The sequence below is a fragment of the Anastrepha obliqua genome, chromosome 4 (genome assembly GCF_027943255.1).
Source record: "Anastrepha obliqua isolate idAnaObli1 chromosome 4, idAnaObli1_1.0, whole genome shotgun sequence".
In the NCBI taxonomy this organism is placed as follows: domain Eukaryota; kingdom Metazoa; phylum Arthropoda; class Insecta; order Diptera; family Tephritidae; genus Anastrepha; species Anastrepha obliqua.
Window position 1 is genome coordinate 94,076,390 of NC_072895.1, and position 18,782 is coordinate 94,095,171.

Here is an 18,782-nt window from a genome sequence, read left to right on the forward strand (position 1 = left end):
TTGGCCAACTAAAAGTATGAACATAATCAAATTGCTGAGCGACAATGAAATCGACGGAGGAAAGTTGGTTGTTAAAATTAAAATACACTGCAGTATATGGACATACATATTCTATATAAGTTCGTCGAGTATAGATTTATTTTTCGGCAAAATTGATTCTGTGAAAAAAAATATTAAATAAAAAAATTAAAATAAATATGAATAAATTAAATAAATTTGATATTTAAAATTTGAATTAACCCACAAATTTGGGTATTCATCTTTTCGCTTTTCATATGCATTTTGTTTTGGTTTTGGATATGTTGGGCTGAATATCACCATCAATAAATCGTTCGACGAAATACGCTCAGCGATTTGGTTCTGTTCATACTTTAACCTGTCGAGTCGCATACTCGCACATACATACACATGTACACGTGCATATGCAGCTGAGTAGCTTATAGAAATTTTATACAATTCTCTGCTAAAAGTTAATAGTATTGTAAAGTATGCTCGTTGACAGCTAGCCAGTCGCCCGCGTGGGTATGCGAGTCTGACCAAATAGCCGGTTTAGCGTCACAGTACTTGCGAGTGGCTCCCCAATCAGCTAGACTGAGTTAGTTTGTTGTGCGCTGTGAATGCGTTGAGGTGATATTTATTTTCATAGGTCCAATAGACGCGGCAAATTGGTTGGCTCGGCAATCTGACGTACGATTAGCACGCGTTATTCTGTTAAGTTAAAATCTAATAGAATTATTTTGTTAAAGGTGTGTTTTATATAAATTTTTAAAACAAAATGCGTGAAGTGAAAGAAAAAATAAATTTCATAAGAGAAGAAAGAATCTGTAAGACAAGTGAAGTCCGTGAAAATGTTAAGCGGAATGTGTGTTGGTGGCTTTATAGTCGCTTAATTGATGCAAATTTCATTTGTTAGTGCCAAATTGAAATTGAATTTTATTATATTAAAATAGCCGCCGCTAACTAAATAAGGTTATACGCGACATTCAACTGCCGTTCGTGCCCCCAGTGTAGTGAAGTGAAAAATGTAATAAATTGTTTATGCAAATCGCATGCAACTGCCCATTTTTGCAAGCAATAATTTTAATATGTGTGCAAGCGCGTTGAGCATAGAAGCATCAAAGTTACTTGGAGAGTGATTCATAAAACGTGAATCGTTGGCATTTACCTTCTAAGCGTCTCTGGTTGTTTTTGCTGTATTTTTTTTTCAGTTTCTTTTAAACGAGTTTCTGAGCGGCAAAATTGCATGTGAAATGAGAGACTTCAGTGATTAATAACAGATGCCAAACAAGTGGAAAAATAATAAAATTATATTGGATATACATACATACATAGCACATGATGCATTTGCGGCAAATTTTTGAAATGAAATAAAAATAATCTACCTTTGTTAACAAACACGCCGTTAAAATGTTATAACCAGAGTATCTCTGTAGCGTTGCTGACGTTAAAAGACAGCTTACAATCACTTCGCGCTACTCTTTTGCACTTCGCTGCCGCCGTCAGTGTATTCGCATTACACAGAGATAAATTTCAAGTTTTTATTTACTGCTCTCACTTGATTTGTGTATTTATTTATGTGTTCGCAGGTAAATTATTGTGGTTTTTTTGCTTTTATTGCGGCAATTCTCTTTTTTGTAGCGCGACCGACTTAAACTGGTCTTGTAATGCATAGTAGGTTTGAGTTTGTATTACGTCACGGTTGTTTGTTAGCGCAATGATTGTACACTTGAGTGTACACTGTTCCCATTTGATTGTAAACTGTTCCCAGTTGAATGTTAACTGTTCCCACCTGAAAGTAAACTGTTCCGAGTTGGGTGTAAACTATTCTCACTTAAGCGTAAATTGTTCCCACTTGAGCGTAAACTGTTCCCACGGCTCAATGGTGCACTTTCAATTCAACTGTTAGTTTAGAGTATGAAAATTTTTGTTTCGCAAAACATTGCTAATGCGCAAATTAATAACGTGAAAATAAAAAATTTCTATAAAAAATTCAAAAAGATGCGAGTTCTCGATTCTGTCTTGCAAAATAGTTACTTATAGTCTGCAAAGAGATCAAACAGAGTTGTGTATTTTTGCCAGCTTAGTTTGAACAGCTAGACGGCTCTTAGAATGCGTGTACTCAGTGGCCCGTATTGTGTTCGAAGCTGATGTTTAAGTTAAAAATGTATCCTTTTAAGTATTTAAAACTTGGCTTGGTAACCGCAAATTTCACAAGCGCAACTAAATCTTTCAGGCCTCCAACGTTTGAATCACATTTGAGTTGCGGTAAAACGCATAATTCTGGTTACTTCTAAAAACTGTTTGAATTTTTATTATTTTAATGGTAGAAAATGTTTTAATTATTGATGATTAAATGAATGGATAAGGCTACTACTGATCACGTAGACTATTGACTTGAATGTTTAACGGATTCCATATAATCGTAATTATCGCAATACCCCCGATAGTCGGTTCTACCGGTTACTAGATCAATCGGAACTTTTATCCGGCCAAGAACTGTCACTCCAGCAAAATTCATTTTAATATTTAGGAGGATGTTTATGCAGTTACAACAACAACAACGAAAATAATGTCTTTTATTATTTTTATGTTTTTTTTTGGTTTTGGCTTTGATTTTTACAGTTTTATATTTAAAAAAATTTATTTATGGGTTTTTATTTATTTTTTATTTTTTTATTTATAATTATTTATTTATGCTTTTTTTATAATTTTTTTATATATATTTGTAATATTTTATTTATAACTTCAAAAATTTGTTTGATATTTATGACTTTATTTTATTTACAATTTTTTATTATAATTATTTATTTATTTATGATTTTTTTTATAATTTCTCTTTTTTATTTATTTATATTTTTTTATTTATAATTCTAAAGTTTTTTAATATTTATGGTTTTTTTTTCATTTTTTTTGACGTGATAACATCTTATAATTCGATGTAGCCAGCTGGACGCACCAAAAAATGCGTTGTTATCTGGTCCATGCGTCGTTATCTTGCTCATGCGTCGTTACCTTGCTTCAACTGCACGCGCGTAACGTACGACAAAGAGGCACAATCGGCCCCCGCGGTCGGCAATGTTCGACTTCTGGCTCTCTCCTACTTGAGTGAGCATATATACGTATGTATAGTATATGCGCATATGTATATAAATTCACATATTTGTACTTGCATATGCCTTCTTCCTGTGCGTATGGTAATGAACCATTTCTCTGTTGAGAATAGGACGATGATAGGTAAAGTAGGAAATGAAAGGGAGTGTTTCGAGTGTAATTTGTCTTGAAAAAGTCAAATCGGTGATGGTGCCTCTTAGTGTTGTTGACTTATTAACGTCTGATGAACAATCGAAATTGAACTTATCTTTCATGAATTTGATAAATGTTTCGTCATTTTTCACGTTTGTGTAAATGTACCTTGATATATTCCTTTGCGATTCCATTTACCTCCTCCTCTATATCCATACAAAATATCTATCAAACAAATAAAATTAAAATTTTTTTTTGAAAAATGCAACCATTCCATTAGTATTTTCTTATGACGTTGTCACGTTAAACTATCGTCAGTAAACCGACTTTACAGACAACCTCTTTTTTCATATAGGATTTGGGTTATTTCTGTGCCGTAATATATTTATTAGCGCGCTAAAAATTAAATATAAATTTACTACACATAGTAGCTGTACCGTCAATAAAAGTCTAAATTTTTTTTTTTTTACTTCTTTTGGAAATGTATATCTAATTTCGGTCATTCCCCTTCCGATTATCTATTTTTATTTTTCGTAATTATGCAAGTATTTTCAGAGAATGTTGATTTAAAGTTGCCCCACGTGTTATTGCTTCCTTTACGTCCAATTACTTTGCACTATTTGGGCAAGCTACCCAAAAAAATGTAAGTAGTAGAGACAATTATCACCGCTCTGTACACATCGAATAAGTGTTCGTTCATTGAACTTAAGGGGTAACACCACTGTAGAAATTTCAAAAAAATTTTTTTTTTTTTATAAGCTTAAAAAATTCTTTGAACCTTTTAAAATACAGAACACAAAGTTTTATACGTTACCGAAGTCTATTTCATAAATATTTTAAGCTTTTAACCAAGCGTTAGTGACTGCTACCTAACGACTTCTCCAAATTTCCAAACTTTAAACGCGTTTTTCTCAAAACACGTTTTCTGAAATTGGCACGCAGCATAACTCAAACAATTTTAAATATTTTTAATCATGTTTTTCACTACGTCTATATAATAACCTTCTTAAGAGAAGAGCGTAGGGGATTTTCGATAGATTAATTTAAACGATTGTTATAATTATTTAAGTGCCGTTTTTTTAGTCCAAAATAGAGTTTTTTCCTTCAAATGCTTGCTAATTCCACAAAAATAAATATTTTTTAAATCCCCTACGTGTTTCTCTAGCTATTCTTATCTAGATTAAGAAAAAAAATGTTTCTTTGTTCCAGATTAAAATTTGCACCCTCTGTGCTGCGTGCCGTGGAGCTCCTTCAAGAGAAACCACATTACAAAAATGTCTCCAATGCCGCCATTTTGTAAAATTTTTCGATCAAACTTTGTAGTTTTGTATTTTAGTATATAAGTAATAACTTCCCAAATCAGAGTGATTGTTTCCCCTTTCTTTCTATACAAAAAAATTCTTTAAAAATCGTGTTTATTTTACGCGTGTACAATGGTGTTACCCCTTAAGGAACGTATTTGCCACTGGCATCGAATTGTTTAAAGTTTTATCATATCTGTCTTTCTTTCAGTTGAAAAAGTTTTGGCAAAAATTGTTTGTTTATTCTATGAATAAATTTCGTTGTATAAGTGAGCATAGAAATATTTCCATTTTCTTAGTAACGACTGTGGAAATCTTCTCCGTTCCGTGTCTTAGCACATATCTGATATACGAGTTTAATATTTGTTTTTTTTTTTTTTACTTTTAAGCTCTGCTCTATATTTAACATTTTTAGATATTTAACTTATTTTCGCTAAGTTACCAATAATTAATAATGCAAATTAGCAGTGAAGATTCAAGTTGTTATATGGAAAGCGCTACGCTCATACATACATACATACGCATACAAGCAATCATAGTTACAAACATTTTTGTTAGTAGGTACTTACGCCGTGGCTGATGTTATTTTGTCACAGTAAATAGATACGCTTCATTGCTGACATCAATTTGAATGGTAATTATAATGTCTACATAGGTACATAGAAACTAAAATACATAGCAATACTCGATAGAAAATAACAATACGAAAAAATAAAAATAAAAATGCGTAGCAGCAAAGCGATAGCACCGAAATGGGATTTTAAATGCCAGAGAAGTGGGTTGGCAAGCTTCAATGTAGCGAAAAGTGAATGAACAGGTTAAGTAAATTGATTTAGCGATTTGTATTCAAAATTATGGAAGATAGAGTGAGAGAGACCTGTCAGCGTGAAGTGATAAAGTAATAAAAATTAAATGACAATAACAATCCCATTTGGATCTTTTCGAATATCATTCTTTTTAATTTCTGCTGTGTAGATATAGTAGCAGAGGAAGAGGAAGGCCTCCTCTGCATTGGAAAGATCAGGTGGAGAAGGACTTGGCTTCACTTGGTGTGCCCAATTGGCACCGGTTAGCACGAGAAAGAAACGACTGGCGCTTTGTTAAACTCGGCCCACATCGCGTAAGCGGTTACCGCGCCAATTAAGAAGATTAAGAAGAAGATATAGTGAATTTTACCAAATCTGTCATTCAAAATTTTAAGTTGCTCATTTTGGAATATACCGCCATTGCCGCGATGCATCCAGTTTGGTAACGTTTTCGACCAGTTTAGCAAAAAATTTCAAATGCTTACAAGCATATAAATGTTTTTTCCTGTTCTCATTTTATAAAAGTAGTTTCAGTTTAAGTTGTATGTTTTTCATTGAATTCCTAAAAACTTCTTCGACAAAAACTGTTCTCACAGTACAAAATAAAACTGTTCTCATTAGCAGAACTCAAATTAAAAAAACTGTTCTCATTTTTTAAAACTAATTTCAGCTTCAGTTTTATGTGCTTCATTCTTAAAACTTCTTCGGCGAAAACTGTACTCACAGTAAAAATAAAACTGTTCTCATTAGAAGGATTAAAATTCCTTGATGTTAGTTTTATTAGAAATTTTGTTTTTGACCACTTTCGAGTGTGGCCGTGTTCATAAAAACTGTTCCCAGTTGCGGTTTTTTTAACTTTTAGTCAACTGTGAGAGCTACGATAACAATTAGATAAAGTTTCGAGTGCGGCCGAGTTCATAAAAACTGTTCCCACTTGCGGTTTTATTTTTATTTCAATCAACTACGAGAGCTAAGACAACAAGTAATTGTTCACCAACATCGTTGCCTTTATCTCCCATTGGAGCATAGAGTCACATGCATGTATTACAATTAAATAATTATTTTCTGACAGTAGAAAATGCGAAATTAATAAAAAATGTTACAAAAAGTTCGAACTTTTAGCTTGGAAGAGCAACAGCTATTAGAAAAACTGTTCTTTCACTTTTTGAATTAATTTATAGTTAATGCATTTCCGCTTTTCATTGGTCTGCTGCTGTTGAAATATTAAGTAAAATTATTTTGGAAACTGTTCCCACTTCATGAAAACTGTTCCCACTTCATAAGAATTGTACCCATATAAATGATTTTCCATTTTATTTAAAAAAATAGAATTATCAGAGTACTTGACTGTTCCCAATTCATGACAACTGTTCACACAATATTATAACTAAAAATAGATTTTGAAATTGCTTTTTCCGCACTGAAGCGTTAAACAATTTAATCTAATATCTCCAATGAGCTGAAACAGTTGCTCACTTAAATAAGTATACGAGTATGTACATACATATCTGCTTTTTCACTGTGTAAGTTATGATTGATGTTGAAAATGCTTGTTTCAATGTCACAGACAATATTGACTTTGCCGCCTACAACGCATACCTTCAAAATATTCTATTTAAATTTACTTTTATGTTAGCGTAAATTTCAACGCGTGCATAGTTTATTTCTTGCCTATATAATTTATTTCTAATCTAAATTTTATTTCTATTTACTAAGCTTACGGTTGTTTGCTATACATATATACATTTACATATTTGTGTGAAAGACTTGACAGGCATATTTTTGTAGTTTGACGTCATATTTTAGGAAAATTTAAAATTTCGACCTTATTTTCTAATTTACTTTTGCAGTGTCTGCGACTGTTGCTTGTGTGCTCTTGAAAACTAACCAAGCATTTACAATAAGTGCATTCACGTCCATTTCGGTATGCGGTAATGAAAGTTTTTGTCTTTTAAATGTGAATTCCCTCGCGAAAGAAATAAACATCCTTTTGCTTAGACTAATTGATTTTTTCGTGCTTCCTTCTTCTGTGCCGCTAAAATATATATTTTAGGCTAAATAAATAAAAATTTTTATGAACAGCAAACAACTGACTGTAGTTAGGCAAAACTGTGTTCAGTAGATTGGAAGAGGCGATCAGATTAGAGGTACTTTTTCCAATAAGGCTTTTTTTTGACAAATATTTTTTTTTGACAGATTACGATGTTCAGCGATGATACCCATTTTTGGCTTAATGGCTATGTCAATAAGCAAAATTGCCATATTTTGGCTGAAGAGCAACCTGAAGCCATTCAAGAACAGCCATTACATCCATTGAAAACACCCATTTGATGCGGCCTATGGACTGAAGGAATCATCGGTTCATATTTCTTCAAAGACGAGGCTAGCACCAATGTAACAGTGAACGGCGAACGCTATCGCGCCATGATGAACGCTTTTTTTGACACCGGAAATTGAAGCGCAAGCTACAAGTATTATTCTTTGTGCGTGAAATTGTATTGTCGAAACAATTTCGATATTTGCTATTGGCAGCCTCAAAGAAGCAGAAGAAGACAATGATGTCACTTTTTCTGACTATCAAGAAGCAAAATAACGAGTTCTTCGTGTGAACACCCCTAACATCTTTATTTTCTGCAATATTCTGTCATCTTTTAAATGATTTGAAAAATCATTTCTCGGCCGTAAATTGCGACTGTGAGGCTATTTTTTTTTCAATTTTGTAAAATTTATATTTGCACTGCTTTATTTTCAGCGATTTTTTGTTATTGTTTATGATCTTCTGCTTGCTAAATGGCTTGCAAAATTTTTCGTTAAAAATATACGAGTATGTATGTATATTTACTATTCTAACGACTTATTTTCCATGCCAACTGTAGACATTTACGAAATTTGTATATTTAGCTAATTTAGCTGATTAGTGTCTTTGCCAGTAAAATAAAAATTCTCAGAATTTCTACTTTAGCCATATGCACTTAACTAATTAACAAAATTTTGCATTGATAACCGTCCATACCTTTGTCGCGTCACACCCTTCAAGCGCTCAACAACATTTTTAAAATAAATATTGCTTGTGAAGTGGAATTGCAGTGTAAACAGTCAACAATTACGCCATCAGTGTGAACCACAGTGGCGATTGTCTGTTGTTGTCATCAATTGCTTGTGTTGCCATTTTCAATATTATCAGCTTCATTCGCTTGCACTTGTTTTCGTGGTATTTCAGTTTATTGTTCCCCTTTTGCCACTATACATAAATGAGGCCCTTTGTTTTGTTCGCTCTGTTCACATGATTTTGCTGATCGCACATCTGGGAAACATAAAATTATTTCTCCTCACCAGCAGTCTCTGTATCGATTGATTATACGCGCACTCTCAGACTCAGCGTTGAAGGTAGAGAGGCAAGTCACGTCGGTAATTCCCAGAATGCCTCATGCCGCGTTGCATGCATGTTGCAACAATGTCAACATGATTTGTTGTTGGAATGACGAAGGCGATCTTAACACAAATTGTGTACTCTGTTTGTTGTTCGAGCTTTTTCTTTTATTTTTTGGCACATCCCTCATTGGGCCAATCTGCTGCGCGTCGCTTCAGTCGTTGCATGCCCACATACATACATACATACGGTTATATTGCCTGTATTCATATGCATCGCCTGAAGCTGTGCGGATGCTTTTGGGGCCACATGTGTTCTTTTATTGCATGCGTGTATGTGTGTTTATTTATTTCGGTTTATGTGCTCGTCTTTTTTTACATATATTGTCATTCGTACATTGCAACTGATGCCGATGCCTCATGACCGTCATTGTTTTATTATTGTTCGAGTTTTTATTTTCCTTAATTTTTCCCAATTCATGAGAATTTATGTTATTTAGTCTTTATTATTGTGGGTAAACAAATATAACAACAATTGTGTAAATGAGGTATTAAGTTGTCATGTTCGAATTCAATTTTGGTATTCATTATCACATGCAAATATTTTCTATTTATAAATAAAATATTTTTATCTATTTGTTGGTCTTAGTTTACTTTAACCAATGTCTGTCTGGCGTGTCGTGTGACTCATGATGACAAATATGTTTTCAAGAAAATGGGTAAACGTATTTACATATCGAAATTGAATTGAAATTTGAAAAGGTCGTGCCAAGGAGCACCAGGAGATTTGGTGGCTCCTAAAAACACTTAGGCTAAAAAGCCCATTGCATTTAAAGCTCTGGAAAGGGTGTAGATAGTCAAGGAGGGAAGGAGAAAAGTATCAGAGGAAGAGATAGGAAAGAATTGAGATAGTTAGACCTGTAAAAATTTTCCAGATTCTTTGGCAAATCTGTAAATATCCTCCAGTTTTAGAGAACGAATATTACTCATTCACACGACATCGGAACCCAAAACTCGTAGTCGTGCTCTAGCAAACGTAGGACACTCACAGAGAAAGTGCTCAGTGCTATCCGCCTCCTCCAAGCATGACAGGCACATTGGGTCCTCAATGATTCCAATGGTGGTCATATGCTGACCCCATGGGTTGTGCCCTGTAATTATACCGACAATCAACCGAACGTCTTTCCTTCTAAGTTTTAGTAAGAAGTTTTCTGTTCGGACTTGTCACAAAACAGTTTGCAGTTCTGCAGCGTTCTAGACCGGACCATCGCTCTTTATTTAGATTACCTACATAATCGCTGATCGAATTCATGATTCCTGCGGAACTGATTTTTGAGTTTCTAAAAAGTAATTTAGGTATTTGGCTCCTGAAATACCGTCTTTTTCCGAAAATAAGACACTATCTTACTTTCTTTTTTGGTCCGAAATACGCGCTAGGACTTATTTATTTTACACAGAATATAGAAATTTAAATTCATTTAATTACAGTCATGTCATCTTCTTCAGAAACATCGTCATAAATAAAATTCTGAATTATATTCATATCCTATTTTCTATATATTCATTGATTTCCATCCGCAAATGATCCTTGAGCGGCTTGTTTATTGCAATGTCTAGTGTCTGGAGGTAACCAGTTATTCCTGCCGGAATCATTATTTGATCAATCTTCCTCTCAGCACGAAAGTTTTTCAGTCTTCATGTTTTCAGCGCTGTGAGTACTGGCTGATTCCCAAACAAGTATACCTCTGGTTCTGACCCCTCAACAGTGGTGGCTGCTTTTAATCAACCCACTTTTTTATAACTGCTGGCTCACCCACGTTTTTTCACTTTTAATGAAATAAATTCCAGATACACGTTGAATCTGGTCTTTTTTACCTTTAGTGATTAAAAATGGCGATAATTTCTTGCCATCTAGACGAATCGCCAAGTACAGAGTAACACGTGCACTATCGTAACCAGTAGAAGGAACGTAAATCGATGAAGAATCCTTGTGGTGAACTATCGTTTGAGCTCCTTGGGGATGTCTTATTTTACAAAAAGTTCCGAAAATCACGATAATGCTTATTTTCCGAGGATGTCTTATTTTCGGAAAAAGACGGTACTCGGTTGCTCAATAAGTTTTGCGCTTCGATAAGAAAAACACAATTTTATAGTTTGAAATGCACTCTATTATTCAATATAGTCTCCCTGAGCATGAATACACTTACTCCAAACAGCCGTTATGACCTCAGCATTTGATGAAAAACGCTTTCCATGCTTCCTTTTTTTAGGTCTGGAAATAGATGGAAGTCGCTAGGCACCAAATCTGGTGAATACGGTGGATGCTCCAAAAATTCGAACTTTAATTCATGGATTTTAACCATTTTAAAAATGCTCCTGTGTAGCGGGTCATAGTCCTGATGAAAAATATTTTTTCTTTTGCAAGCTGAGTCTGTTTTTACGAATTTTTTTTTCAGTTGGTTTAAAAGGTTACAATAATATTCAGAATTTATTGTTTTACCAGTTTGCAAGTAATCCATAAACCAAATTCCTTTCGCATTCGAAAAACCTGATGCTAACACTTTCTTGACTGATTTCTGGATACTGGAACTCGTTTCGCAGCCTAAGAATTAGGTTCACACCACTCTTTAGCATCTTGTTTTGATTTAAGGTAATGGTGATACACCCAAGTCTCATACATAGTGATGAATCTATGCACAAAAACCACATTATCATTTCGAAAATGCTCTAAATGTTGCTGAGAAAGTCGCATTTGAACGTTTTGTTGTTCCATTGCTAGCGAATGTGGCAACCCAATACTTCAGTCAAAATATTGCTTACTTACTCTGCCCAATGAGATGCTTAGGGCTTCTACGAAATTTCTTTCAGTCACTTGACTATTTTCTAATACGATATCCTGTTTATTTCTACTGATTGCTGTTTTTGGACGTCCTTGGCGTGGATCGGCGTCACACATTCTTCTTGTATGACACACTTTCTATTGTACTAATTGAGTCCTTAAACACTTTCAAAGTTCGCTCATAAATTTACGTTGCTTTTAAACCTTCCAAAAAGTCACGTTTTGGCTTTATAACACGATTATGAAACCAATATTGCTGTACGGAGTCCTTGTCTGATGGGTACAAAGATCTGCCCTCATTGGAATCAGTGGGGCGCTCCGTACCACTCCTACTCTAGCGCTTAACGCTGGACGTGGACATTGTAGGAAAAACTACCGCTTCATGCTCCGCAATCAGACCAAGGTATTCGGGCCATAAGCCAGACTTAAGCTACGGACACTCTAGCATTCTCAAAATTATGAGTTCGTCACCATGGTGCTGGATCATTGCATAAACACGCTAGGTCCGAGTGGACCTTGTTCCACTCATATTCCCTCAAGGGATGAGTGGGAGGGGTGTAACACTTGGCGGCAAGTTGACATGTTCACGGATGTCTCGAAGTTGGACGGAAGGGTTGGTGGGGAGTATTCTGTAAGGAGCTCCCCATCAAGCTCAAATTCAGGCTTCCGGACCACTGTAGTGTTTTCCAAGCGGAGGTAGCCGCAATTAAGGAAGCAGTGGATTGGGTGCTTACTTTGGAAATTACCATTGAGGAAATAAATATTTACGCGGATAGCCAAGCGGCAATTAGGGCCTTGGGTGCTTTGTTCGTGCGTTCGAGATTGGTCGGGGAATGTCTGGCTTCTCTCTCGATTGCATCCGAATACTTCGATATCAGGCTCATTTGGGTTCCCGGTCACAGCGGTATAAAGGGAAACTGCTTGGCTGATGAGCTGGGTAGACAGGGAACTTTGGAGACGGTTTCGTCGCAAAATGAGAGGATTGGGGTTCCTTTAAGAACCTGTGGTCAGCTCCTGGAAAGATGGGCCTCGAGTCAATTCAGCGAGCGCTTGTAGTGAACGAAGACAAGACGAAATATATACCACCTCCTGTCTACCGGCACCGTATCGGTTGACTCTATTGACAGTTATGATGTTGTAATAGTATGTAAACGACTTCTTTTATTTAGGAACCAGCAATAATATCGATAATAATGTCAGTCTTGAAATCTAACGGAGAATCTCTTTTGCCAACAAGTGCTACTTTGGACTAAGTAGGCAATTGAGTATTAAAGTTCTCTATCGACGAATCCCGGATGCATATCGGGATCCCAAAATAGTCGGATAAATAGTTATCGCTTATATTGGCATCCCTATAAACTATTTGTACAAAAAATATGTTGGAAAAAAAAATTTAAGACATCACCTCCACTTTATAGAATTTTAAATATCTTCTTTTTCTTTATTTGCTGTTCGTAATAGAATGTAAGCGATTATACAATTTAAAAGTAATAAAATAAAAAAAAAAAAATAAAATTTAATACAAATTTTGAACTATATTTGAAAATGGTTCGCGGTCTTTAGCTGCTTCCAAGAGGAGATCCACACGTTGTATACCGGTCCACTGCCTTACGTTCCTCAATCAAGAAAACGGCTACGCCCGATACCTCTCCTTCGTTCAATTTTGCCCCGCAATAGGAGTTGCAACAGTTGATATTTCGGGTTCCGTAGAATATAAACTTTTTCTTCGTTTATTGCTCTTGAGTAGTTGTCTGAATGAGCTTAATTGATTTTTAACTGTTTAAATTAGTGTTAAAATCCCCATATATTACTGTTTAAATCCCGATATCTTAATTTTGGAAAATATCAGTACCACTTTCATCATAATCGTTTCCTTATCTCCCAATGGAGCAAAGAGCCTCACTACAACTTTACTCGATTTTAAATGTCAAAATGACTTGAGTGGCCTTTTATCCTTTTTTAATTTGAAAAGTGTGGAAGCTACATGTCGGCAATAACTTCAAGATCCCGTAATTTTTTTGACCAAGTCTTTTGGGTGGTTTTTTAGCATTTGGAAAATATCACTGCTACTCCCCGCAATTTTGCTTCTGTTTACATTTTCGGGATCCCGAAAACTCGAGCCCACCAAACAAATTTTTGGAATTTAAAAAATATATCACTGCGGCTTTATAGGATTTCAAATCTCTGAATTTATACTTTTTCTCTTTATTTTTTCTTATTCGCTCACATCTTCAATTTATACACCGTTCAGCGCAGTTTATTTGAAATTATGAATTCTCTGTGATTATAATTTCTTTTACTATTGCCAACTCGTTAATGACGTCTTAAATTGCATTGGTCAATTGCCAATTGAACCAAACGCGAAGGCTTTCAATTGGTTGGCTACAGCTCCTTATGTATGCAGTTCACTAACACAAATGAAATTTACAATACAGGTATAAGAACTCTGCGGCAAGTGTTTTCTTTTTCAATTGCTTTTATTGCTATTTGGATCTGGTTTTTGCATTTCTTTCCAATTCCCTTTCTTCATATGTTTTTCTTTATAAATTATGTGTGCTGGTTTTTCGTTCTGACTCGCTTTTCGGCCTTTCTGCAGTACATACATACATAGGTATATCCACATTTCACCTTCAATTATAATGTCACACACGATTGTGTCAAAGATTTACGTCATTGCCATGACAAAATTCACACGAAAACGTTTGCTAAATTTAAATTGTTAAATAAAATTCGTTTAGAGTCGATTGAAAGTGTGGATGTGTGAGAGAAGAGTGAATTCTGTTTGCTTTCTTCTTGCATGAATGCATAAAAGTAAAAATAGCATAATTGGGGCAAACTTGAAATGTTGAGAAGGTGAAGGTAAATTTCGTTAAGTCTGTGATGATGATGATGAGTTGACAAGCAGAGCGATGACAGTTTTTCGATGGCGCTGTAGTGAATGAGAGATTTAGAATTTCAAAAATTAATTTAAGCAATCATGAGAAAATAATTTGAAATAAGGTAATAGGTAGGTATGCAATGCTACTACTGCTAAGGGATTGTATGTGGCGATTTTAACTTTTTGTAGATATCTTATTTGCACAAAAAAAAATATATTTTTGTATCGAGTCTGCAGTTTGCTGCAGTTTTAATATTAAATGTTGTTATTCACTTGAATTCAATATAACATCACATGATTTTCAGTCAGAATTTTATTATTAATATACCTGATAAGACACTAATACAAGGTGAAGTTCAAAAAAATAAGACTGGGCTAAAATAGAAACGACAGGAGCTTTGTTCTGATAACTTCAAGTTTATTTACTCAAAATAGTCCCTTCTGGCCTCGATACATTGTTTTGCGTGATCTAAAAGCTTTTCAAAAGAGTGTTTCAGGCCATTGACCGGAATGTCCCTCAGGATATCGGTACAAGCCTTTTGGATGGCCACTACGGACGCAAATCGTTTTCCTTTTATGGCCAAATGCAATTTTCCGAATAGGTGGACATCACAGGGAGCCATATCAGGCAAGTACGGTGAGTGATTGATGGTTAAAATGCAATTTCTAGTCAAAAAATCAGTCACAAGAGTGGATCGATGAGATGGTGGTGCATTATCATGCAATAAGCGTCAGCTTCCTCCTTCGCGGTAGCGCAGAGCGAATTCGACGAATGCTACTTGGCTTCAAAACGCCAAGATAGAAAATTACATTGCCGGTTTGGCCCATTGTCACGAACTTCTTGTGGACAATTCCCTTGGAATCGTAAAAACAAATGAGCATCGACTTGATCTTTGACTTCTCCAAATGCGATTTTTTGGGTGGTGGCTCATCCGGGGCCTTCCATTCGGCACTTTGACGCTTAGTTTCAAGTTTATGTTGGAAACACTACGTTTCATCACCAGTTAAAATGTTACAAAGGAAGTTCTCATCTTTTTTCGCCTCTTTAATGAGGTCTTTCGAATGTTGAATTCGGAGCAATATTTGGTCCTTAGTTAATTTGAGCGGAATGAAACGTGCACAGATCTTTCGTAGTCCCAACTGATCCGTTAAAATGCGATAAATCGATGTTGTACAGATACTCAACTCCGATTCCATGAATTTCAACGACGATTTCGGTGCATTTTTGATAAATTTACGAAGAATATCGATGGAGTTTTCGGTGAATACTGATTTTGGGCGGCCCGTATTTCATTGTCATTTATGTCTTCACAACCATCTCTGAAACATGTAAACCACTTATGAATTCTGGTACGAGATAGACAATAATCGCCATAAAGTTTTTTCATCAATTCAAATGTTTCGGTAACGTTTTACCGATTTTAAAACAAAATCTGATATTAACTCTTTGTTCGAAACTCATTTTTGTACCGATGACACAAACATACTGACAATTTAGACGCAATAACTTCGCTTCCACTGAACCGAATGTCACCAAGCTTTCACTGGAAGTCAGCTAGGGATGTATCTTCCAACGCACTAACTTATTAAAAAGATGCCATCATCTTGTTTATTTTGGACTTCACCTTGTATTTTTGAGCACAGTTGAAAACTGAAACTGTGAGCCGCACTGCACGGCTGCGAGAAAACAGAATTTGACAGAATCAGCTGTTTGCTTCGTTTTTTAGTTTTCAAACAAATTTATTTCTTTCTTTCCGCGAAGCTTTCCTTTAAGAGCAAGAATATGAAAGCGTTTTATTCAAACATATTAAAATTTCGCTTCTAATTTTTCCTCCTTCGATAGCTCCGCAGCTTCGAATACATCTTCAAAAATGGGTACCCTCAAAACAGTGCAAGAGTCGAGGGTGAGATCAACGAACGGTTAGTGACTTGCTGATTTGGATATAAAAATTGAGGATAAATTAAGGAAAATGGAAATACGAGTAATATATATGTAGCTTAGCGTGAATGCCCAGCCTTGCTTGTAGTTCACTGCAGTTAAATATCACATTTTAATGCCGAAATGCCATGGTATTCTTTTTGTACCTAAGGGTGTTAACTCTCTTACAGAACGGAGTTTATTTCATTTTTTCTTTTAAAAATAGATTTAAAAAAAGTATTTATACATACATATAAATAATAAAAAACTTTATGTTAGCAGTAGTCGTCATACTATAACATAAATGTAAACATTTCTTTCACTTTATTTTTGAGTTCAGCCAGAGCGCTTACTATGCAGACAAGTTTTTTAAGGGCTTTATAATAGAATTTTCGTATTTCGTATTTTTATTTTTTCCCTATTTTTGGTATAAATATGTAGTATTTTCTGTAGGAACTCCCATTATTTGAAAACAAAAAATGTTGGATAAGAAAACTAAAAACATGAAACTCTCACTTTACGACAGTCTCTTCTACGCTACGCGGATTTATATCCGGCCAAGGACTGTCACCCCAGCAACATTCGCTGTACATGTATGGGTCATTTTTATGCAGTTACAACAACGACAACAACAACACATAATCCTCTTTTTATCAAATCTAGACAGCCATGCGATGTTAGCAAACCTTAAATTTAAAGGCAAATCAGTTTGTTAACTTAATTCTGTTGCGTTGTAGCTGTTGGTGAACATATCTGCAACTTAACAGAGCTCTTAATTGCAGTTAAGTTCATGGGGAAATAAGCGGTAGCACTGCAAACAGACAATTCCAATATTCCTTCAATTTTGGATTTTATTATTATTATTATTTATAGGGGATATAAACAATATAACCCTAACTTAGTTATGTAGAACATTGGCTACTAGAACATTCGGTGCTATTCTGGATTTTATCAAAAGCTTTTCCACTATTTTGAAATCGTTATATTTTTTTGTTTATGAAAAATTTATAGCAAGAAAAGGTTGAAACACTTCGTCAATCTGTTCTGTGGATGTCTAGAAAATTTCAATATTTTAGCCTTATACGAGTACAACCAGATGTTTGCCAATGTACAGTCTTGGGCAGATAAATAGCACAAATGTGAACCTTATATGTATGTTAAGTTAAGTTTTTAGTACTCTGCTTTGATCAAATAAATTTGTTTATTTACATTTATTACCGTTATTAAGCTTACATTTATGCGAGGAATTTATCGTTTTTTTTTCGATGGAATTTTTTGCGTTCTATTTTATTTATGCTTTTTGCTGTTTTGAAGTGGACACAAAAATAGCGCATTTCAACTTAAGCAGCGGAGAGTAAAACTGTAATATTGTTTCAGCGATTTTTAGTATAATTTTTTTGTTTCTTATATAAAAGTTTAAAGTAATTACTTAAAATGGGACGTGGAAAACATTGCACGCCGGAGAAAAAAGCTCTTTTATACCGTATGAGTCAAAACGGAAAAGGATATGCAGAAATAGCTGAAATGATGATGTGGTCCCGGAAAATGGTTTATAATGCTCTTAATTTAGTTAAGAAAGATTCATCCTATCTAAGCAAAGCAGATCCTTTTAAGTAGGCACGGCAAATAATGCTTGAAATAAACCAAGAATCTGGTCTACAGGTGTCCAGAAAGCTTGTAGGAAGGCGACTTAACGAAGCTGCATAAGCAGAAAAAAACCACTCCTCTCAAAAAGACATATCAAACACCGACTTGCCTTTGCAAAAGCCCACAAAGACAAATCTTTTCAGTTATGGAAAAATGTTCTTTGGATCGACGAAACCAAAACAAATAGGATGGGACCAGATGGGAAAACTATTGTACGTTGTCCAAAAAATCAAGCGCTAAATCCTAGGTTCACAAAAAAGACGATTAAACATGGCGGCGAAAGCATCATGGTTTGGGGAACTTTTTCCTGCCATTGTGTTGGACCGATTGTTCGCGTGGTTGGTAAAATGAATAGATTTCAGTATCAGGATATACTCCAGAATAAAATGGAGCCATTTGTGTTTGAGTTTATGCCATTAAATTGGGCATTTATGCAGGACAATGATCCAAAGCATACTGCAAAGACATTGAAGCAGTGGGCTGGCGCAGCGCCCTGTTCTCAATCCAATAGAAAATTTGTGGAATGACGTTAAGGTCTCCAATCACTAACAAAAATTTTAAAAAATTTGATGATTTGTGGGCCCAGTTAAAAGGTACCCGATTCCAAAGGAAAGATGCCGCAAGCTTGTAGAAAGCATGGAGCGACGGCTTGAAGAAGTAATAAAAAACTGTGGATATAGTACAAAATACTAATCTGGTAAAACAATATTATTACTTAACTATCTGATTTGTTTACTATTTTTTATTTGAAATTTTTTAGGATGTGCTATTTATGTGTCCA

The 18,782-nt window shown here is 35.0% G+C and overlaps 1 protein-coding gene across 2 annotated transcripts in view; it reads left to right on the forward strand.

Annotated features, from left to right (window-relative positions):
* The first annotated feature begins 600 nt into the window (after positions 1-600).
* The window catches only part of LOC129246167 (probable phospholipid-transporting ATPase IA), a 142,878-nt gene continuing 124,696 nt past the window's right edge, over positions 601-18,782 (forward strand). For both annotated transcript variants that reach the window (XM_054884740.1, XM_054884742.1), the window contains exon 1: positions 601-746. The gene's annotated coding sequence lies outside the window, so the exon portion shown is untranslated. The remainder of the gene's footprint in view (positions 747-18,782) is intronic.